The sequence below is a fragment of the Puntigrus tetrazona genome, chromosome 4 (genome assembly GCF_018831695.1).
Source record: "Puntigrus tetrazona isolate hp1 chromosome 4, ASM1883169v1, whole genome shotgun sequence".
NCBI classification, from domain to species: domain Eukaryota; kingdom Metazoa; phylum Chordata; class Actinopteri; order Cypriniformes; family Cyprinidae; genus Puntigrus; species Puntigrus tetrazona.
Window position 1 is genome coordinate 15,424,913 of NC_056702.1, and position 20,620 is coordinate 15,445,532.

The 20,620-nt window shown below is 34.8% G+C and overlaps 1 long non-coding RNA gene across 1 annotated transcript; it reads right to left on the reverse strand.

The window, feature by feature from the left end:
• Positions 1-18,851: 18,851 nt before the first annotated feature.
• Positions 18,852-20,317, reverse strand: LOC122342747. Its single transcript, XR_006250641.1, has 3 exons — positions 20,294-20,317; positions 19,524-19,575; positions 18,852-18,883 (listed from the first exon to the last, which is right to left on the reverse strand). It is a non-coding gene; the product is annotated as an uncharacterized LOC122342747 (long non-coding RNA).
• Positions 20,318-20,620: the final 303 nt, after the last annotated feature.

The following is a 20,620-nucleotide window of genomic DNA, read 5'->3' on the forward strand; positions in this document are numbered from 1 at the left end:
TTTAAATATGAAAATTCTAATATACAAATCGAAATAAGATATGACAAATTGCAGAATAGAGCACATTGGGTTCATTATTGTACAGTTATATTCTATAAGGTATAATATGTGAATTTACATATATATATATATATATATATATATATATATATATGCAATTATACTGTTTGATTGTTCTGGCAGGAAAAAATAATTTTGCCTACTCATTTCCTCACTCTGAAGGTTATGAAGGGCAGGACAGGGTGCACCAATGATCCTCTCAGCAGTCTTAACTGTCCACTGTAGCCTATTTCTGTCGGTTTGGTAGCCAAGTCAGACCAGACAGTTATAGAAGTGCACAAGACCGCTGAGTAGACCATTCTAATTATATTTTTAGACAGTTCATTTTTAATTTAGGCAGTTTAATGAATTTAATTATTTAGGCCGTTTAATTAAATTAATAACATATAATAAATATTAAGTAAAATACTTTGTTAATTGTTAAGTCAAAAGATTGTTATGTTAAAATTATAGTTATTGTTGTGACAGTTAAAAGTGTTTTTTTGACCCGTTCGGTAAATCTTGTGCTATGCATGTTGCTACTATACTGCTGTTATTGTTTTTTTGCTGCAGCTATTTTAGCTGCTGCAGATCAGATATAGAGACTTACAGCCAATAAATACACAGACAAGTTGCGGTGAGATTGTAGCCATACCGCTGATGTGCAAAGAGCATAAATGAATCTGCCTGTTGCAGATCTAGACAGGTGGAGCTGGGGGAGGTTGAGGGTTTAGAGGAATATTCTATGTGTTATTAAAAAAAGTTGCAAATGTCATCAGTGCCCTCATTTAATACATCATAGAGCCACATTTTAATTTAATTACGTTAATCATTTTGGATGTGTTTGTACTAGCTTTGCACACCGAGATTGGGGAATTTCATGGTGAGCGGCAATGAACTGCTCTCTCTATAAGTCCATCCAGGAGTTATTAAAAAAAATGGATGTACTTGGCAGCATCTATTTTCCCTTCAATTCTGACCAATCTCCCAGTCCTGCCTTAAGAGAAACACCTCCACAGCTTTGATGCTGCCACCACCGTTCTTCACTGTAACTATGGTGCGTTTTTGCTTGGAGCCAATTTTGGTCTAATCAAACCATAGCACCATTTGCCAGATTGCGGAGTCTTTTTTTTACATAGCGCAAAAGATAAGTGTGGCACTTTTACAGGGAACACTATGTTTGGCTCCACGTCCATACTGCTCTCTCTAATTATCAGACGTTTTATTTGGGTGAAATGATCTTTTCTTTGGCAGCTGACCAATGCATCTCTTTCTCCACCCACAAACTGCACACAGAGCTGTTATTTCTGTCCTGACGGGTTTGGAGGGTTTGGATAAAATATGTTCATAATGTAGTGTTTAAAGTAACTCGCTATGCAATAATTATAGGAACCCAGGGTTTGTCCCTTTTTACCTAGTGCTGGTTGCCTAAATGACTCAGACTGGCTATTTGAGGTCATTGCAATTTGATTTTAATTTGGTTATTGCAATTTTAAAAGGTTACAGGTTTAAAAAGCAATTTGAGGTTACTGAGGTTTCTTTCTTATTACGGGGTCGTGGTTTTGTGTTTGTGTTTGTGTTTGTGCGTGTGTGTGTGTGCTAGTGCAAACAGAAATTACATTTATACAAGTTCTGATATGGGTTAGAATTTAGTATAGGGACCAATTCTCAGTATTAACTAGTTGTTTACTAGCATGCCTATTATTAATAAATTGACTCTTTTATTACTGTTAAAGCATATATTCTTTATGACCATATTCAGCATCCCTAACCCAATACCCAAACTATCTTACTATACAAGCAGTAAATATTTACAACTTTTAAGTTGTAGTTAATGGTTTACAAATAGTGAGAATGTGACTTTAAAAAATTATCACATTTACTGATTTAAACTGTTTATTGAATTAATGCAACTAAAGGAAGACTGATTATTATAGTGCATTTACTATATGCCATCTCCAAACAGACTGCAAAATTTTGCACTTTATATATTTTAATTGTCCACCTATAGAAAAGTAGCATTATAATAACAAAGCACTACTACCATATTTTTATACCATACTAGATTAATATCAAGCTTGTATTAATTTTGAAGAGTTTATATATAATTTACATTCATTTACTTAAGGATTGACAAATCACTTTGCTGTTTCTATAAAATGTGTGTACTATCAAGTTCACTTCTCAAACCAGCATCTATGACCCAAAATTAAAATATATTTTTTTCCCTATCCTATTGTGTAAATTAATATGTCAGAGTGACGAGGGAACCTCATTTTGTGTCTGTTGGGAACAAATGGTTAAAGCAAATAGTTTTGGAGGAAAACCCTGGGACAAATAAACATCCTTTAACGTTTTAATCACGTCCTCCAGTAACTGTCTGGGGCTAAAACAAGCTTTCATTCAGTGTTACAAGTGCATGGAATTCACCAAAACTCATCTCTTAAATACATTTTAATAGTTGATATTATAAATGGGTCTATAATTATTTTATTTTTACATAGCCCAGTGTATTCATATAACATGTGGTACAGATTTAATGACACAATATCATTACAACTAACTCCACATATAAACCTTCAGGCTTTCAACAAAAAAAGCATCCATGTGGAATATCTCAGGGGGAAAAAAACCCGATTCAGCCTTGTTGCACACCATAAGGTGACTAAATGCTGAAAGTGTTTTAGTAAGCACATTCAGCCTCTGTACTGGTCCCATCACAAACAAGCCAAATATTGCTGGGCAGGAAAATAAAATAATGATCACGTAGGAAGGAGAAACAGTGCTCGTGACCAAAGAATACTGTTGCTGAGGCACGATTGGTGTCTTTATGGCACATTGTAAAGAGTAGTGCTATTTGTGTCCAAGGTTTAACAGGATTTACATCATACGAAAAAAGAAACTGATGCGTTCATTGTTCAGATTGGTCACCAAATGTGACCCTGGACCACAAAAACTGAAATCTTAAGTAGCAAAGGTCTCAATCAATAGCCAAAAATACACTGTATGGATCTAAATGATATATTATTTATGCCAAATGCATAAATTATGCCAGCGGTAATACCCTTGATAATCATTAGAAACACAAATTAAGATATTTTTGTCGGATTCTGAGAGCTCTCTGACCCTCCCATAGGCGGCAAGAATACTACCATGATCAAAGTCCAGGGGCTTCATTCAAAGCACTTTGTATCACGTCAGGGTCTGAGAAGACCTAAACACTTTTTATTGTCTGAGTATTGCAGGTTTTTGAAAATGTAAGCTGTTCCTGCGGCTCACTGTTCTAAATCATGATGATTGGTGATATTTTATGTGTTAATGACATTTATTAGGAGCTGTTTACAAAGCAGAGAGCTGATTTGGTTTTGTGTCGTTTCACGTAATTCCGTAATTCCATGAAGACAGTGGCTAATTTCCTACCAAAAGTATATGCAAAAATAATGAATACTTCATAATTATGTATGACAATAAATTCTGATGGTATCACGTCCAGTAAAAACGTATGTATACAATGATTTCTTTATGATGACTATAATGACATTTCTTTGTTTCTTTGTTTACTCCACACATTCTGTGTCTCATATTTCATCGATGCTGTGGTCTGTTGGTAAATAGAGTATGCTAACTCATGGTACTCTAAATTTGCTAACTTGCTTAGCAATTAGGGCAAATCCAGTAGTTGTGTTGAAACCGAGAGACCTTTATAAATATGTTTTAACCGTTTGCATATTTTAAGTATAGCTAAAGGAGGTGGTGGTGAAGAAACTATGATGTTGTGTTAAATGAAATGTGAAATAAACAGACAAATCAAATATTTTAGAATAGTTTGGAGAAAATGCGGTTCTCAATTGGATATGGATCCTGAATCTGTCAGGGTCGCTCAAGGACATTAACCTCTTTGATGTGATGTTACCCTGAGGGTCTTTTGCTGTATGTTTTGGATCATTGTCTCTAGTGCACTCATGGATTACAGCATGCTTCCCTTCAGGGTTTGAGCTCCTTCCCTTTTTAAATTTTCCAGAAGAATTCCCAAAGGCAGTGCTGTCGCCACCAAAATTATGAAGGGATAGAGCTCTGCCTGGGTCGTGCTCTGCGTATTGCCTGAACATCACAGCACGGACATACTGAGTCTCTTGAACACAAAATCAAAAACGTAAATTATTTTAATCCACATAGATAAATGTAGCACTTCAGTAGTAAATGTAGTCTTCAGACATGGTAATATAGCGCTATGTGAGGTACTGGAAGTTTTCTTAAAATGCTTTCATTCCAGTAGTTAAATCTGTTAAAACTGTTTTATTGGATTCACAGAGCAATCTGCAATCTGCAAGCAATGTCTGAATATCACATTATTTACCCATATCCAGGACGTATCTTGTTTAGTCTAGGGCAAAGCACTCAAAAGATCAGGTTGATGTTGATTAATGTGTTTGAACATGCTGCAATTATTCAACAGAATTTGTTTTGTGATGATGAGCTTCCAGCGGACAGCGTAATAATCTTCAGCTGAATGCTACAGATCATTCACCGGCTTGTCACTCACCCATCTTCGAATACAAACCCGGAGGTGTTCACACAGTCAAAAGATCAAGCATGACTGAACACTTTGTGTTGTATTAAGATTTGAGGCAGAGAGACCACGGTGGGAGATGGCTCTGTATGCATCTTTTGCTTTAAAACTTTTACAGCTCCAATCATACCAGGTAACATTTTTAAGTAAAATAAAACTGTTATCATTAACATATCAACATGCTGTACTTACATCGACATTCAAGTTATAAAGATATTTTTAGAGAACGGCCCGTTCGGCCTAGAAATTATTTACTCTGTAATGGCAATCAGGTTGAGTTCAGCAGAATCTTATACTGCTCCTCACTACACTAAGGTGTAATATAACAATCGATATATCTGCTACCCAGTCATATTTCCCATGTGCCTACATTAAATATTTAAACAGTACACCCAACTTAGTACGACACTGAGTAAAGAAAGCAGTGACATTGCTCAACATAGCACTCACCTTGTAAAGAGGTATCGCTCAGCTCATCATTAGCAACCGTTCTGATCGCGGAGGTCACTGATTCCGTCCAACCTCTTAACATCATGGAGCCTCTTATAGAAGAAAAGCACGCATTAGAAAAGGATCTGTGAGACATTTTTGCTCATATTTTGCTGATAAATGAATGATCAAAGAATGAACAATAATAATTGTATCAACCTTTTTAATAGCACATTTAACCCTAGAGTATCCAAGTATTTTTCCATAAAGTGAAAAGAGTTAAAGCTGTCAAAATCCAAAATGATGAATACACCAAAAAATAATTTTCAAACTGTAGCGGTACATATACCTGTATCAAGTTCTCCTATCGTTATACAACAGCATTAAGTAAGAAATCGGCACAAAATCTTAGTTTGGTTGTGAGCTGGTTATAAAATGGTATGAGATGGTTATAAGATGGTTATGAGCTAGATATAAGTTTGTCATGAGTTGTTTGTAAGCTGGCTATGAGCTGAAATTATTTGGTCATGAGCTGGTTGTAAGCTGATGATGTGCTAGTTATAAGCTGGTCCATAGCTGGTCATGAGCTGGCTATCCAGTTATGAGCTGCTTTAAACTGGTTGCGTGTTGGTCAGCTAGCTCCTGCTCCACCTCAGGCAAGCTCATAATCAACTCATGACCAATTAAGGACAGATTTAAAACAACTCAAACCGGCTGCCGTGCTTCAAAACATACTGAGCCAGCATATGCTGGGGGGGGTTTCCAATAGAGACTGCTCAGATTTTTCTCAGGATGGTCTAAGATGGCCATAAGGTCAATGTTATGATGATGGATGGCGCCTATTTACTCCATTCATAATTGTGAGAATAAGACCACCAATACATCACTTCTACCATATTATTATGTGTTGTGGCATTAAATTGGCTATAATTAACATCTGTGTGGCGAGCTAAAGCTGTAAACAGAAGAAAGGCATCAGGTCCTTGAAGAAAATCAATGCTCGATGCCCTCACAGGACACTGTTGGTGGACAGACGGGTGGTCTGCTTGACTTTCAGCAATACTGATATCTCCCAACAGAGGTCAGTGCTTTTATTAGTCCATTCAAACCACAAACACAAGAACACACTATCAGCGCCCTGATCTGTCAATGCACGGCATCTAAGGTGGTGTTGTTGTGTGGGAATTGTGTGCTATCACTGGGAGATCAGATGTGGCTCAAGCAGGATTACAGTGGATGAGAGCGCTCACATAGAGGGCGTGATGGCCCTGGTGCCATCACCTGTGTTAACTATTTGTCAACCACAGCACATATAAAAACCACCTTAGTCTATTAGATAAAGCGTACAGAGATGATTCATCTTGTAGAAGGGCTCTCAGAGTCTAACACATGGACGCGTGTAAAATGTAAACATAATAATGAAGCCATACAAAGTGAATAACTAACGTTGATTAGCTTTCCATATGAGCCCAAAAAACGAACGTTTGAATACAGCAAACTGCAATACTGCCATCTGCTGGACTTCCCGAGATGTTTGTTCAGACTTCAGAAACTAGTGTGTTCATCTACTCTGACAAAAACAGGTTTATTTTATTCAGGGTATCAACTAAATATTTGCGCTATGGATGACATCAGCAGCCTTAAATGTTAAAGCATGAGACTAGAAAATAATCTGAAGCTTATTTATCTTATTATTTATCTTATAATTAATCTTATTTAAATAGTTTACACTTCTGCAGTTCATCAGCGTGACATCTTTTAGGCCTTATTCACTTACAGTTGCTTTCTGAAGGTACATTATGACAAAGTTAACATGATATACATTCATAAAGCGACTGTATGTGAATAAGTGTTCATTTAAATGAGTTTGTCCTTATGCCATAAGGGTGCTTTTCTGTGCCTTGTTGTACAGGGCATTTACAAAACTGCTCTCAGATCAGCATATAAACCCCTAAACCTAAATGTAGTGATGAAATCGTTATCTTTTCTTTATTCTGGGGTCTATATCCATTTGCCATTTGCTTTCCTCTTTTACAAAGAGCAACTGTTTGAACAAGGTCTCTGTGAGTGCTCAAAGCAGCCTGTCTGAATTCCCACGGTGCACTAAATATACATGAGGAATTGCCTAGCCCTGTGTCTGTGCTTATTATAACTTGATTATTCACATCCGTGCCGTGTTAGATACACATGACTAATAATAACTTCTGTTTACATGAGCAACACTGCAAGAAAATAAAACCTGATGCTTTTCCACTCATTCAAAATTCTTCAACTTTGTAAATTCATTACGCTCTTTTTATTTATTTAGTGAAACTTTCAAATCAAAGTAACCATTAAAAACGGAAAAAATAAGAAATTTCGATGAAATTGCCCAATACACAAAAAAATCTCCTTTACTAATTTCTAAAAATTGCATTAACAAAATTGCATTTTAAAAATTTGTCAAATCTAATTCTGAAAGTGTCGCGTTCTCCAATAATGTTTTTATTGCATGCAGCGTCTTTAATAATTCTTAAGGATTAACTTTTGTTGTTAGTACACTCAAACAGTTATGTTGGCGATACATAATTGGAAAAAAGCCGTATTAATTCATACACACTAAAGCAACAGTAATTTTTTTCCAAAACACAATCTTTTATAACTCTTTGGAAAATGCTCAGCCCATATTGAAGGTAAATGTGTTTCAAATGAATCCCTTTTATTTACATCCAAAAAGTGTTTATGGAAAAGTACTGCACCGGAAGCCTTTTGAATATTCCTGCAGCTTTTTTATCGCTGTCTGAAAAATTTCATGAAAAAAGACACATTTAAATAAAGTGTTACCCATTGTTCTTACAGTTTACACTGCAATATTACAATGTGTACCAATTTTTTACAGTTAATTAACAACGTTCATTACAGACTAATATGCAACAAAAAGAAATGCTTGTTACAAATACTTTCTGTTATTTCCTGAGAATAAAAAAAAGCCATCTGGACATCACTGTTGAAAAGACATCTTCATTTCTGTTCGAGATTACTAAAAGCAACCAAATATTTTAATATTGGTATTAAGACTCGCGCTGATATTAGGGAAACTCCGAGGGCTTATGTGAGCTTCGCTGCCATTAACTGCAGCTGCTATACCAGGAAACCTGGAGCTAGTCTTCAGCTCTGGATTAAAGCGTTTGGGCGGCAGTTGGAAACATTCAGAAGCCAAATGAATCTGATCAACATCACAGCGGCCAAATCTGAGGGTCGTAGCTCTTCTGTGCTGTGATTGGCTGAGAGAGAGGGGATGTTGCGTCAGTCACCATCCGGCCGCGGAGCTCCTCAATCAGAAGCGCAGAAGGAGGTGCTCTCGTGTGTTGCTGGAGGCAATTGTTAGTTTTGGGTTGTCACAGTGTAATGGGCTTGTTGTTTGCAGCGGACGTTTTATTTGTGCATTGTTTCGTGATATTTCGGAAATCAATGATGCGAAATGAATGACAAGTGAACAAAAAATAGATCAAAAATGCCATTGTGCGTTCCAATTAATATCAATCAAACCGCAATGAGGGTCATATTGATTAGGCTAACTTAAACAACCAGCTAGTAATGAGTTATCTGTTTTTGCAAATAAACTCTTGAAATTCACTTTAAATGTTATAATTGCAATCTAGCAAAACAAGGCTTTACTATCCTGGTGCTTATGATCTGATTTTATGCAAAAAGCACACACGTTTACTATTTCAGCATCATCCTGCGAATGACAAACATCTAAATATGATACAGTTATATTACATTACCTATTGCTCCCAAGGTTTTTTCTTCTTCTCCATTCTGTATGGATGGGGTTTTGGTTCCTTGCCACTGTCGCCTCTGGCTTGCTTTGTTGGGGTCACTTATTTTCTAGCGATTATCGTCAAATTGATTACAGAGACCATCTCTGCATTTAATAACAAATTGTTCAATCTCGTCATTATACATCCCTGTCATTGTGTTAAAAAGCACTATATACAGCTATATATATATATATATATATATATATATATAGTATATATATATATATATATATATATATAGTGATATATATATGCTCTATAAAGATTGAAAAGTGCATTGATTGCTCTTAAGGGCATCTTCCTCTATTCAAAACAACAGCATGATTGCAGCTGTGATAGTAAGACAAAAAACAAGTAATAATATTATATAATATTAAGTCTTGTACTTCTATATTGTTTTTATAGTCCATATTATACTTCCTAACAAAAATAGTTCCTAAAAGAAATAGTGTGTTAGTCAGTTTGTTCCTCGCCAATAGGTGTCCTACTCTACACAGATACTACGAAATATTATCAGCACCACCTCCTTTTTATCCAAAGACTTGTGCTTAAATGAAATTTTGTTTTGTCAACAAACAGAAATTACAAATAATCTATAAACCTAAAACATATGCATTACTAGGTTGAAGTGAAGTTTTTATTGAAGTAATTATTGAACTTAATTTTATTTTACTTAAGGTGTTGGAGAAGCATTTTTAAAATACATACCATGAACGTTTATCCTTAAAAAAAAATATATATATATATCCGAGGGGTGTATTCATGAAGCTAGAAACAATGTGAAGAGCTGGAATCAAGAGAAAGAAGCAGCTCATAAAACAGTTTTTAGTTTGTGTGGAAATAGTCATAATACAAAATTACAAAATGTAAAATATACAGGCGTGGACAAAATTGTTGGTACCCTTTGGTCAATGAAAGAAAAAACTCACAATGGTCACAGAAATAACTTTAATCTGACAAAAGTAATAATAAATAAAATTCTATAAATGTTAACCAATGAAAGTCAGACATTGTTTTTCAACCATGCTTCAACAGAATTATTAAAAAAAAATAAACTCATGAAACAGACCTGGACAAAAATGATGGTACCCCCTAACTTAATATTTTGTTGCGCAACCTTTTGAGGCAATCACTGCAATCAAGCGCTTCCTGTAACTGTCAATGAGACTTCTGCACCTCTCAGCAGGTATTTTGGCCCCTCCTCATGAGCAAACTGCTCCAGTTGTGTCGGTTTGAAGGGTGCCTTTTCCAGACTGCATGTTTCAGCTCCTTCCAAAGATGCTCAATAGGATTGAGGTCAGGGCTCATAGAAGGCCACTTTACAATAGTCCAATTTTTCCTCTTAGCCATTCTTGGGTGTTTTTAGCGGTGTGTTTTGGGTCATTGTCCTGTTGCAAGACCCATGACCTGCGACTGAGACCAAGCTTTCTGACACTGGCTAGTACATTTCTCTCTAGAAATTCCTTGATAGTCTTGAGATTTCATTGTACCCTGCACATATTCAAGACACCCTGTGCCAGGCACGCAGCAAAGCAGCCCCAGAACATAACAGAGCCTCCTCCATGTTTCACAGTAGGGACAGTGTTCTTTTCTTGATATGCTTCATTTTTTCGTCTGTGAACATACAGCTGATGTGCCTTGGCAAAAAGCTTCGATTTTGTCTCATCTGTCCACAGGACATTCTCCCAGAAAGCTTTGTGGCTTGTCAACATGTAGTTTGGCATATTCCAGTCTTGCTTTTTTTATGATTAGTTTTCAACAATGGTGTCCTCCTTGGTCGTCTCCCATGTAGTCCACTTTGGCTCAAACAACGGCGGATAGTGCGATCTGACACTGATGTTCTTGAGCATGAAGTTCACCTTGAATCTCTTTAGAAAGTCTTTCTAGGCTCTTTTGTTACCATTCGGATTATCCGTCTCTTAGATTTGTCATCAATTTTCCTCCTGCGGCCACGTCCAGGAGGTTGGCTACAGTCCCATGGATCTTAAACTTCTGAATAATATGTGCAACTGTAGTCACAGGAACATCTAGTTTGCTTGGAGATGGTCTTATAGCCTTTACCTTTAACATGCTTGTCTATAATTTTCTTTCTGATCTCTTGAGACAACTCTTTCCTTTGCTTCCTCTGGTCATGTCGAGAGTGGTACACACCATATCACCAAACAACACAGTGATTACCTGGAGCCATATATAGGCCCAATGGCTGATTACAAGGTTGTAGACACCTGTGATGCTAATTAGTGGACACACCTTGAATTAACATGTCCCTTTGGTCACATTATTTTCAGTGTTTTCTAGGGGTACCATCATTTTTGTCCATGCCTGTTTCGTGAGTTTATTTTTAAATAATTCTGTTGAAGCATGGTTGAAAAACAATGTCTGACTTTCATTGGTTAACATTTATAAATTTTTATTTATTATTACTTTTGTCAGATAACAATTTATTCTGTGACCATTGTGACTTTTTCTTTCATTGACCAAAGGGTACCAACAATTTTGTCCCGTCTTTCATGTCTGTATATATATATATATATATATATATATATATATATATATATATATATATATATATATATATATATATAATACCCTGAAAAAGATAAACCTAAAAGCTTTTAGTGTTTTTTCTTTTGGGGTTTTTAACCCTTTAATATAAAATGTAACCGATGTGTTTGTTTATTGGCTTTTTTTAGACATGACTCCTATAGTGTAAATCTGTCGGATTTTTATTGTTTTAAATATTTAATTGTTCACCAGGTGACCATTGTACATCAACAGCACATCTATTCAGGTTAAGACACATTATTTCTTTACTTAACTGTAATAAACACTCACACAGTAAATGTTCAAGGAGCACAAAGGGAGACAAGCCTTACAATTGATGAAACTTCCATCAACTTTAATAGATCATAAGATGATGTAAAAACTACATTGGCATATGTAAGACAAACACTCTTCTATATGTACTATCCACTGGACAGTCCCCTTCAGAATGACAAAGAAAAACACAGTCCGAAGACATCTAGCTAAACACCTCTGTGTCGTCTTATCCACTTTGCTTCGCTTCCTTCTCCACTGCAAAAGGGCGTGTCACATATTGCAAGCTAAGTCAAAATGCATAATTAGCAAACAATAAAAAAATTGTCATTTTTTCGTCTTCCCTCATTTGTTCATTGATAAAGAATATAATTCGATTTTTGTTCAACGTAGTGTTGAGTGTAGTAAAATAGATCTGTATAAGCACTGCTGGTTTCTCCCGGAGAGGATATCTGGAGCACGGGCGACAAGCGGGTGAACAGAAATCAGGGGCGACGCGATGTAGATGGAAGTGATATGAAGAACAGAGCACAGATACACTTTAGTAAAAATAAATAAATAAATAAATAAAAAAAAACAATAAATAAATCTACAGCATTCATGGAAAGGGGCTGATATTAACGTCACATCCACAGTCATTTTCTCAATCGGCATGTTTTCCAATAAAAGACAAAATTTCGATATCTGCAGAGCAAGAGTAATTTACTTTAAAAATAAAACCGGAAATTATATTCTAAAACAAGTGTTAAGCAAATAAGGGTTTTTAAACTGGAACGTGAAAGATGCCATCTCAATGCGGTACTTAGCGAGAGCGACTGTTATGGCGTAATAGATGATATGCATTAAGTTACATTCTGAATATGATAAGACAGGAACAAAGAGAACAACACTTTTTATGATGTCTGTATAACTAATGCTTCTTGTATTATAATACATTATACTTTTAAATATTTAACAATATCGCAGTGGTCTAAATCTCGTTTTAATGTGTTGTACTGACAATTATCACGTTTTGGAATATTATCATAACTGATCAGGTTTATTTATTATAAAATAGTGACAAAAACACATTTTTTTTACAAAATAAATCTCCGCCTATTTTGAATTTGAAATAAGTAATATATGTTTATTTAAAAAAAATGCATTAAAACTAAAATATTTAATTGTATCCCTTTGTTTCACAAACAAGGCTTAAGCCTAGTCCTGGACTAAAATGTAAATCTGCCGTTTCAACTGAAAGAAACTTGCGCTGACTGATCTTAAAACATGTCAGCGCCTTTGTTTTCGTCTTAAAGACACAACAGTAATGTTTCAGAAAAAATATTTAAATGTCCTAACTGAACTATGAAACAGGGCCTTAATGTATAATATCAAATGTAAAGCTTAAATTGAGTTTTATTCTGGATAAAGTTTATCATTATGAACTAACATGAAATAACAATGAATGATTATATTTTAAATAAATGAAATAAGTAACCGTGATTAATAAATGCTGCAGTGATATTGATAATTGCAAAGCTTTGGTTAATGCAGTAGCATATGTTAACATTTATAACCTTGCCATATAATATCACATTACATATACAGACTTCATAAGAGTGTTATACAAAAATGTTTTACAGATTTACAAGCGCTACCAAATGTAACACCGAATTGAGCTGCATATGAATTCAGAAGATATTCCTTTTAAGCGGAAGAAAGGTTTATTTTTACTTCAAATGTGGTTAAATACAAGTCTGTTAGCCCTTAAAGGTATACATACATAATGATGGAATTTCTTATTTATAACACTAATCAAATCGAATCTAAAATTAAATGTTTTTTTTTTATGTAAATATCCTTTGTCGAAAACGATAGCGCTGTGGTTAACTGCGTGTGACTTATTTCTTTTGCATTTTGGGATGTGGCGTTCGTTTTTGTTTTTTGAACCACACAGGAAGACAAACCATTCAAAAGAACATGCTAAACTCCCCCAAGACAAGTACCATTCAAATAATTTCCTATTTTTTTTTTTTTTTTTGTTGATATGAATTCTTTACTTTTACTCATCAGGCAGTGTTCACTTCTAACATTTAAAAAATATGACTAAAAAGAATAATAATAATAATAATAATGCAACTTGTGATAATCCTGGAGTGATGTTAAAAGAAAATGAAAACATAAAACACTTCAAAAAGCGGACAAGAGAGCAAGATGAGATGAAAACATTAAAACAGTTAACGGTACAAAAACACTCATGGGGTTTTGGCATATTTTATATAGTGGGGGAGACAAAACATAAGTTTTTGGATTCCCGGGATCAGGCACTCAAAAGAACTCAAATGGCCTTTTTGTTTGTGTTGTTGGGATAGCCGAAATGAAATAAAATCATATATGTACAATGATCCCTCTCTCAATACTTATTTGAAATCATTAACAGGCATCAGCATGAAAATACTAAATTCTTCACTAAAAAGGCTAAATTCTGTTGTTATCTTAAATACTTTGTTCTTTTCTCTCTATTAATACTGAAAAATTATTTTGTGTTGTTGTTTGTTTTTTTGTGTTTGTATGCTCGTGGTACACACAAAATGAGCAACGCAAACATTTCCTGTCTAAGCTTTAACCTGAATAATTATGGCAAACATTGTTGGAGTCAAAACGAAAAACAACGTTTAATCCGATATATCAATGTACAGTGCTCTCCATTTCATATGTAAACGCTTGTCTTCAACTATATCTAAGCTAACCTTCTCCAGTAACTAAATGCACGAACGTTTATCCCCAATACGCACACACATCGAACCCCAGTAAAAAAAGCATGTAAAGCATAAAAGAAGCGTTTCTAACTATGTAGAATACTTATTTCATATATTTTGCAACAACATCGTAATCTAGTCGTAAAAATACATTAAGGCTTAGAAAAAATAATGCATTAAAACTGTGAATAAAAAAAAAAAAAAATTGTGAGCACTGTGTGTTGGCTTTAAAAATACTTATGAAATTGGTGGTGTTCTCGTAATTTCGGTTCAAACTTTTTCAATATTTTATGGTAAGGCGTTACCAGAAGAAAATGCACGTTGGTTGGATGTTACCAAATCCGTGTCTTCACGAAAGCTGTTCTGCGCGTCTCTGTGTGGGTTCTGGGTCAGTTGTTGCCTTGCGCGGCTGGGCGTGGTTTTGTGCAGTACTGCGGAAGGAGCCAGCTGTGGGCGCTGTGGCGCTGGTGCTGCTGCCCGCGGCTTTGATCCACGGCAGCGAGAGCAGCGATGCTCCGGTGGTGGTGGTGGCGGTCATAGTCACGGATCATCTGGTCACGCTGGATGAGCGGATCAGGAGTCTTGAGACGCTCAAGGATCACAGGTCTCCCGCTGCTGACCAAAGACGCTCCTTCAGCTCAATGCATTTCTGTTGAACACAGATTTAAAAGGTGTATGACAGAGGCAATATCATCTATCAGTTATCGGACGTTCTTAAAGTAATAACGTATTCTAAATAAATTAGGAGTTGCAATAAATTAGAATTAAAATACAGTATTTTTGTCATAGATTATAATTAAGTTAGTGGATAAAATCAGCAGAAAAAGATACTTTATAGGATGCACAATTATGTTATAAAATCGAAATATTTAGTGAAACTACTTTAACAAATAGAACAGATTAAAGTAAATCTTAACTCTGTGTATTGTAAAATACATGAACAAAAAAGGAAATAGATTTATATCAGTGCTGTCAAACAATTAATCATTTTTATAGATGATGCGTGTTTATTATGTATATATAAAAACAAACACATTCAGAGTATATATTAAAAGAAAAATATGTTTATATATTAAATATATCTATATATTTATATTTTAAAATATAAGAATATGAATACATATATGTATAACCGTGTAAATATTTTCTAAATACATAATGTGTATTCATCGCACTTAATCATGTGCTTATTTATCAGTACTAATTGTGCATAAATATATGGCATAAAATATTTTTATTTTTATGCATCACACAGTAATAAAGGCATGCAACATATGATAGAAGAGGACAAAACAAGAAATAATCGGAATGATGTGCTTAAAGCGAAGCACATGAAAGAGCAGTTCAAAGCACAAAGAAAGAGATCATTTATATATAGTGTATTATATCAGTGTAATAGTTTATTGAGCCTTTCCTTTAACAGTTCTAAATCTGAAATACAGTGCACACAAAAATTGTCTTGTCTGCCAAAGAATGCTAGTTTCGAAAAAAATACTTTTACAATTAAGAATCAATATGGGTATGTTAAAATCAACATTAACATAAGGTACTTTCCAAAGCAGCCCTACTTAGCAGTTCTTACCGAAGAGAATCGTAGAGTCTCTTGTCCTCATCCTCAGATGTTCACACTCAAGTTTCAGCTCGGTGTTTCTTCTCATTAGCTTCCTGGCGTTCCTCCTCTCTCACTGTACAAACATACAAGTCATCCGTTGTGACATTCGTCATCACCGAGAATCAAGTCCTGAGGACGCTAAGTGCATTTAGATGTGTTTGATGGCTCACCTGTTTTATGTAGTAACATACGACTGGATGAAGTTCTGTGGCCAAGACAAGTTCTCTTTTGTTCAAAACCTTCAAAAAGAAGCAGAAAGTTAATAAAAAATACATTATACGTTAATAAATCCTAAAGACCTGTGCACTATTGCACTGCCCTTTTAATTTTTTCAGTGTATAATTGTGCATCTTATGTATAAGCAAATATTAGTTATCTCTAATGAATAAATGAATAATAATAATAATAATAATAATAATAATAATAATTCACAAAGGAAATAAAAAGAATAATTTCTAAACAACACCATAATAATTATAATGCTATAAAAAAACTAAAGCATTTAAAACTTTATTGTAAAAATGATGATTAATAAATAAATATAAAAAATAAAAGTAGCTTTTATTATTATGCGGAATTTGGTTCTCCAGTGTCACGCAGTAAAGAATATAATTATTCACAACTGCTTTTCCCCTAAATTATGTATTTGTAACAGAAGGTAATTTTTCAGTTTAACTTTAACTATGTTATCATGTAAAGAGAACAGCTGTATGTGTGTTTTCTATTAAAAACATCTAATTATTCCTAACAACATCAAGATCAATTTATCACTTTGATAACTGCATTAGACAGTGGCGTTGGTTATATCAATGCAGAACGCTGTCCAGATGAAATGAAAAAACATCAAATAAACGTCCTACAGACATCATTGTGCTGCTGGGACTTTTATAACGTTGTGTTCAGAGCAAAGAGAATCGTACTTTCTTCTGGCACTTGGGGCACATCCATATGCCCCTGGTGGTAGGTTCGAGGAGGTGGATCCAGACAGTCAGGGTGGTAGGAGGCGGGTGCAAGTGTTGGCACGCAGGCTGAAGATCTCCTTCCTGTTTACACACTGCACAGTGCTCATCATGCTGCATCTCCTCCTGTGTCACACACACACACACACATACATTTAAAGAAACACAGCGTACCAAGTCTTTCAGTAATTCTGCATATACACTTCCAATAGTGTTTAAGCATAACTATTAACCTTCTGTAGAAAAGATTAGGTAACACTTTATTTTAAAAAGGTGTCCTTGTTATATCTGCTGTATGTACTCATTATCATAACAACAATAAATTATGCATAATTACATAAAAGTAACTCTAACACAAACGACTCTAAACATCTAGTAAGTGCATGCAGTTAATTAATATTACTCAGTACATAAATGCATAATTACACTGTAAAAAATACAGAGTAACCAACATTTTAATAATTCACATTTTAATTATTCTGAGGCGCACTTTGGGAATACTTTGCTTATTTTAGAACACATCACTTTACTATTTCCATAGTAATGCATCAGGCTGGTCACGTGAAACTGCACAAAGACACAATAATGCCATTTCAATAATATACTGGTTTGCATATGTATAAAAAAATTTAATTATGAAGATCGTTTTAGTTGTTGTTAATTTATAATGGGCTATGGTTGTCTATGGTTGTCATGTATTTGTGTATCAGTTCATGGTCATTTCTAAATCAAAGCAATCATCCTTATCCTTTGTTAGTGCATCCATTGCCATTGAGTCATTTGCATGCACTTGTCAAAGGAAACAATATAATTTCCTCATTATCTTCACTTATCTTTGTCATTTTAGTTTTTCTATATTAGCATATTTAAAAAAATGTATATTTGAAACAGTTATAATTACCAACAATAAAAAAGATATTTATGACATTACAACAGTGACATCTGCTGATGCACACCATGCTTTCGTTAGTTATCACAGGGAACATACAGGTGTCAACGGGGTTTGTTTACAACAGAACAAAGAAAGTTTGAAAGCTTTTTAATTTTTATTTAAATAAAATAACATGTCAAAAATAAAAAAACAGCTTTCTGACTAAAGCTGCAAAAAGTACTACAATTATAAATTACTACTGTATTTAAATTTTACTTTTAAGTATTATATGCCGACAACTGGATTTTGTAATTTTACTCATATGGGACTATAACTGTACATTTTGTATGTGTGTCTCACAAAAGAACGCATCATACAGGATGAATAAATTATGACAGAATATATCTATGTATTTTGCATCTTTTGTATATTTAAAATGTCATATAAAAATGTAAAAAAAACTATGTAGATCCAAACACAGAGTGATAATAAAGTCGTACCTTCCAGCAGAGCTCCTCAGAGTCTAAGCGTGTGAGTAAAAGCATATAAGTGAGTTAGTAGCGTCACTGATAAAACTGTGTTAAAAAGCTAAGCAGCAACGTTGGCATGTAATCAGCAGGTTAAAGCAGTTAGCATTTGGCTTCTATGATAGTCAACCTGATCGCTGTCACTGGTTAAAGAACTGTTAAAAAACTTAGAGGACTAGCGATTGATGTGCAAGTTTAATTTACTCCGTTCAAACATGTTTCTGTGCACGTCATGCATTATTATTTACAGCTCAACACCACTATGTTGACATAAGTAGGAAATCTACTTTACCTCGCACGATGACAGAAACATCGCACTGTTCAGGTAATTGGAGAGCAAGCAGCTTGCGGCTGAAAAGCAAGATGCATAACATTTTCACAAATGAACACAGCGTGAAAAGAACATTATTTAAAGGAACCGTGATGGCTGACAGACCTCTGGATTCTAAAGCAGCCCGCTATGCGCCAGGGTTAGCCGTGCTTCATCCTTTTTCTCTCCTGCCGTTTACTCTGGATCTCTGACGGAAATAAGAAGCACCATCTGTGATGGAACTTGAAACCGACTTTTGTTCATTTTAAATGATTCAGTCATGCACCTGTGCGCAAATACGTTATTTTAGTCACTAAAACGTAAATGTATTTTTTTTTTTTTATAATGTATGCTATCAGAACTATTAACAATCATCAAAATTTTATTTTAACGAATACAACCACAAGCACAACCACTAGGAGCTTTCCAGATCTCACCCCCTCTATTTCTTTCCCTCTTAATTGTCTTGTTTGTCCTTCACTAACAAAAAAAAAGTCAAAAAACACCTGAAATAAACCATAAAAAACTTGGAAAATTCTTCCCACACAAGTTTCTAAGTAAATAATGAACATGTCCAGTATTTTACAGCTTTTAAGTATATGGGTAATTCATAAACTACTTAGAATTTAATTTTAATTACATTAAGTTTACTTCATGTTTTAATTCAGCATCTTGTTCGATACTTCAATTTTGTGCTGATATTGAGGCTCTAAATGGAGGACATAATTTATGAATCATAACCTGCCAAACCAGCTATTGAGTTGATGTGTTAGTTCCACCATGGCTGATTTCCCCACTGGATATAGCAAGTTGCCAAGTGATCATTTTAAACCCTGAATGCAACTCACCTTCCAAGTGTTCTGTAGTGACTAGGCCTAGTGCGACCATGAAGGCAACTTTCTGTAAAAAAAAAAAAAAAAAAAAAAAAAAGAAGGTTAATATAGTGAATGCATTAAATACTGAAATACCTTTGAAGTTAACATAACTCTTTAGAATTCATTTGCTTTGAAAAACACACATTTAACAACAGTTATTTGGCCTAAATGCCATTTCTCGGTTTTTCAAAGGTGCCAATTTCAGATCAGTTTTTAGAATCAGTCATTCAATCAGATAAAAGCGAATCCAGAATTCCAGAGAGTTTTGTTTGATCCATTGAGTATGAGATATCCTGAACTGTATATTCCACATACATTAACTGTGGTGCTGTTATAGACTTGCCCCTATTGAGGCATCCCCAGCATCCCAAAAGATAAGAAATGTTTGGATAAACAGTAATTTAGAGATCAAGCACTTTATTTTAAAAATCAGTTCTTGCTATTAATAAATCATTAACTATAACTTTGCTTAGTAAAAGTTAGTAAAGGTAGTTATAGGTGTTGGGTAGAATTGGGAAAATATGGTCATACAAAATATGTACTTCATAAATGCTAATAAACAGACAATATTTTAAAAAAATAGGTATGCTAATAAGCTACTAGTTAATAGTTACAATTGTGGACTATACCAAAGTGTTACCTAATTCAGTGCTGTAGTACTCAGTTTAGACTCAAGTAGTCAACAAGTTCAGAAGTGTTACTACACTTCACCTGTCTAATATCAAAAATAGTTGTGAGTGTACCTCTGGATCCTCCTCCTTTTTGTCTAGAGGGTTGAGGGTCGGGACTTGGCTCCTTCACAGGACTACTGCTAGTTTGTGAGGCTGTAGAGACTCGTGGAGTTACTAGGAATCTGGGGCTGAATGATTATAAACCTGGATACACATTAAATCTTAAATCAATTGAACAAATAATAATAACCACAGCATGAAACAAATGGCATCAAGCGAGTCGAAAACTAATTCAGCATGCAGAGCAGCATGTTTATTGGTAAGTAGGTGATGAAAGATCTTCTGACCTTGCTGTCAGGGCTGAAAATCAGCGGTTGCACCTTAATGGCCTCGGTTACT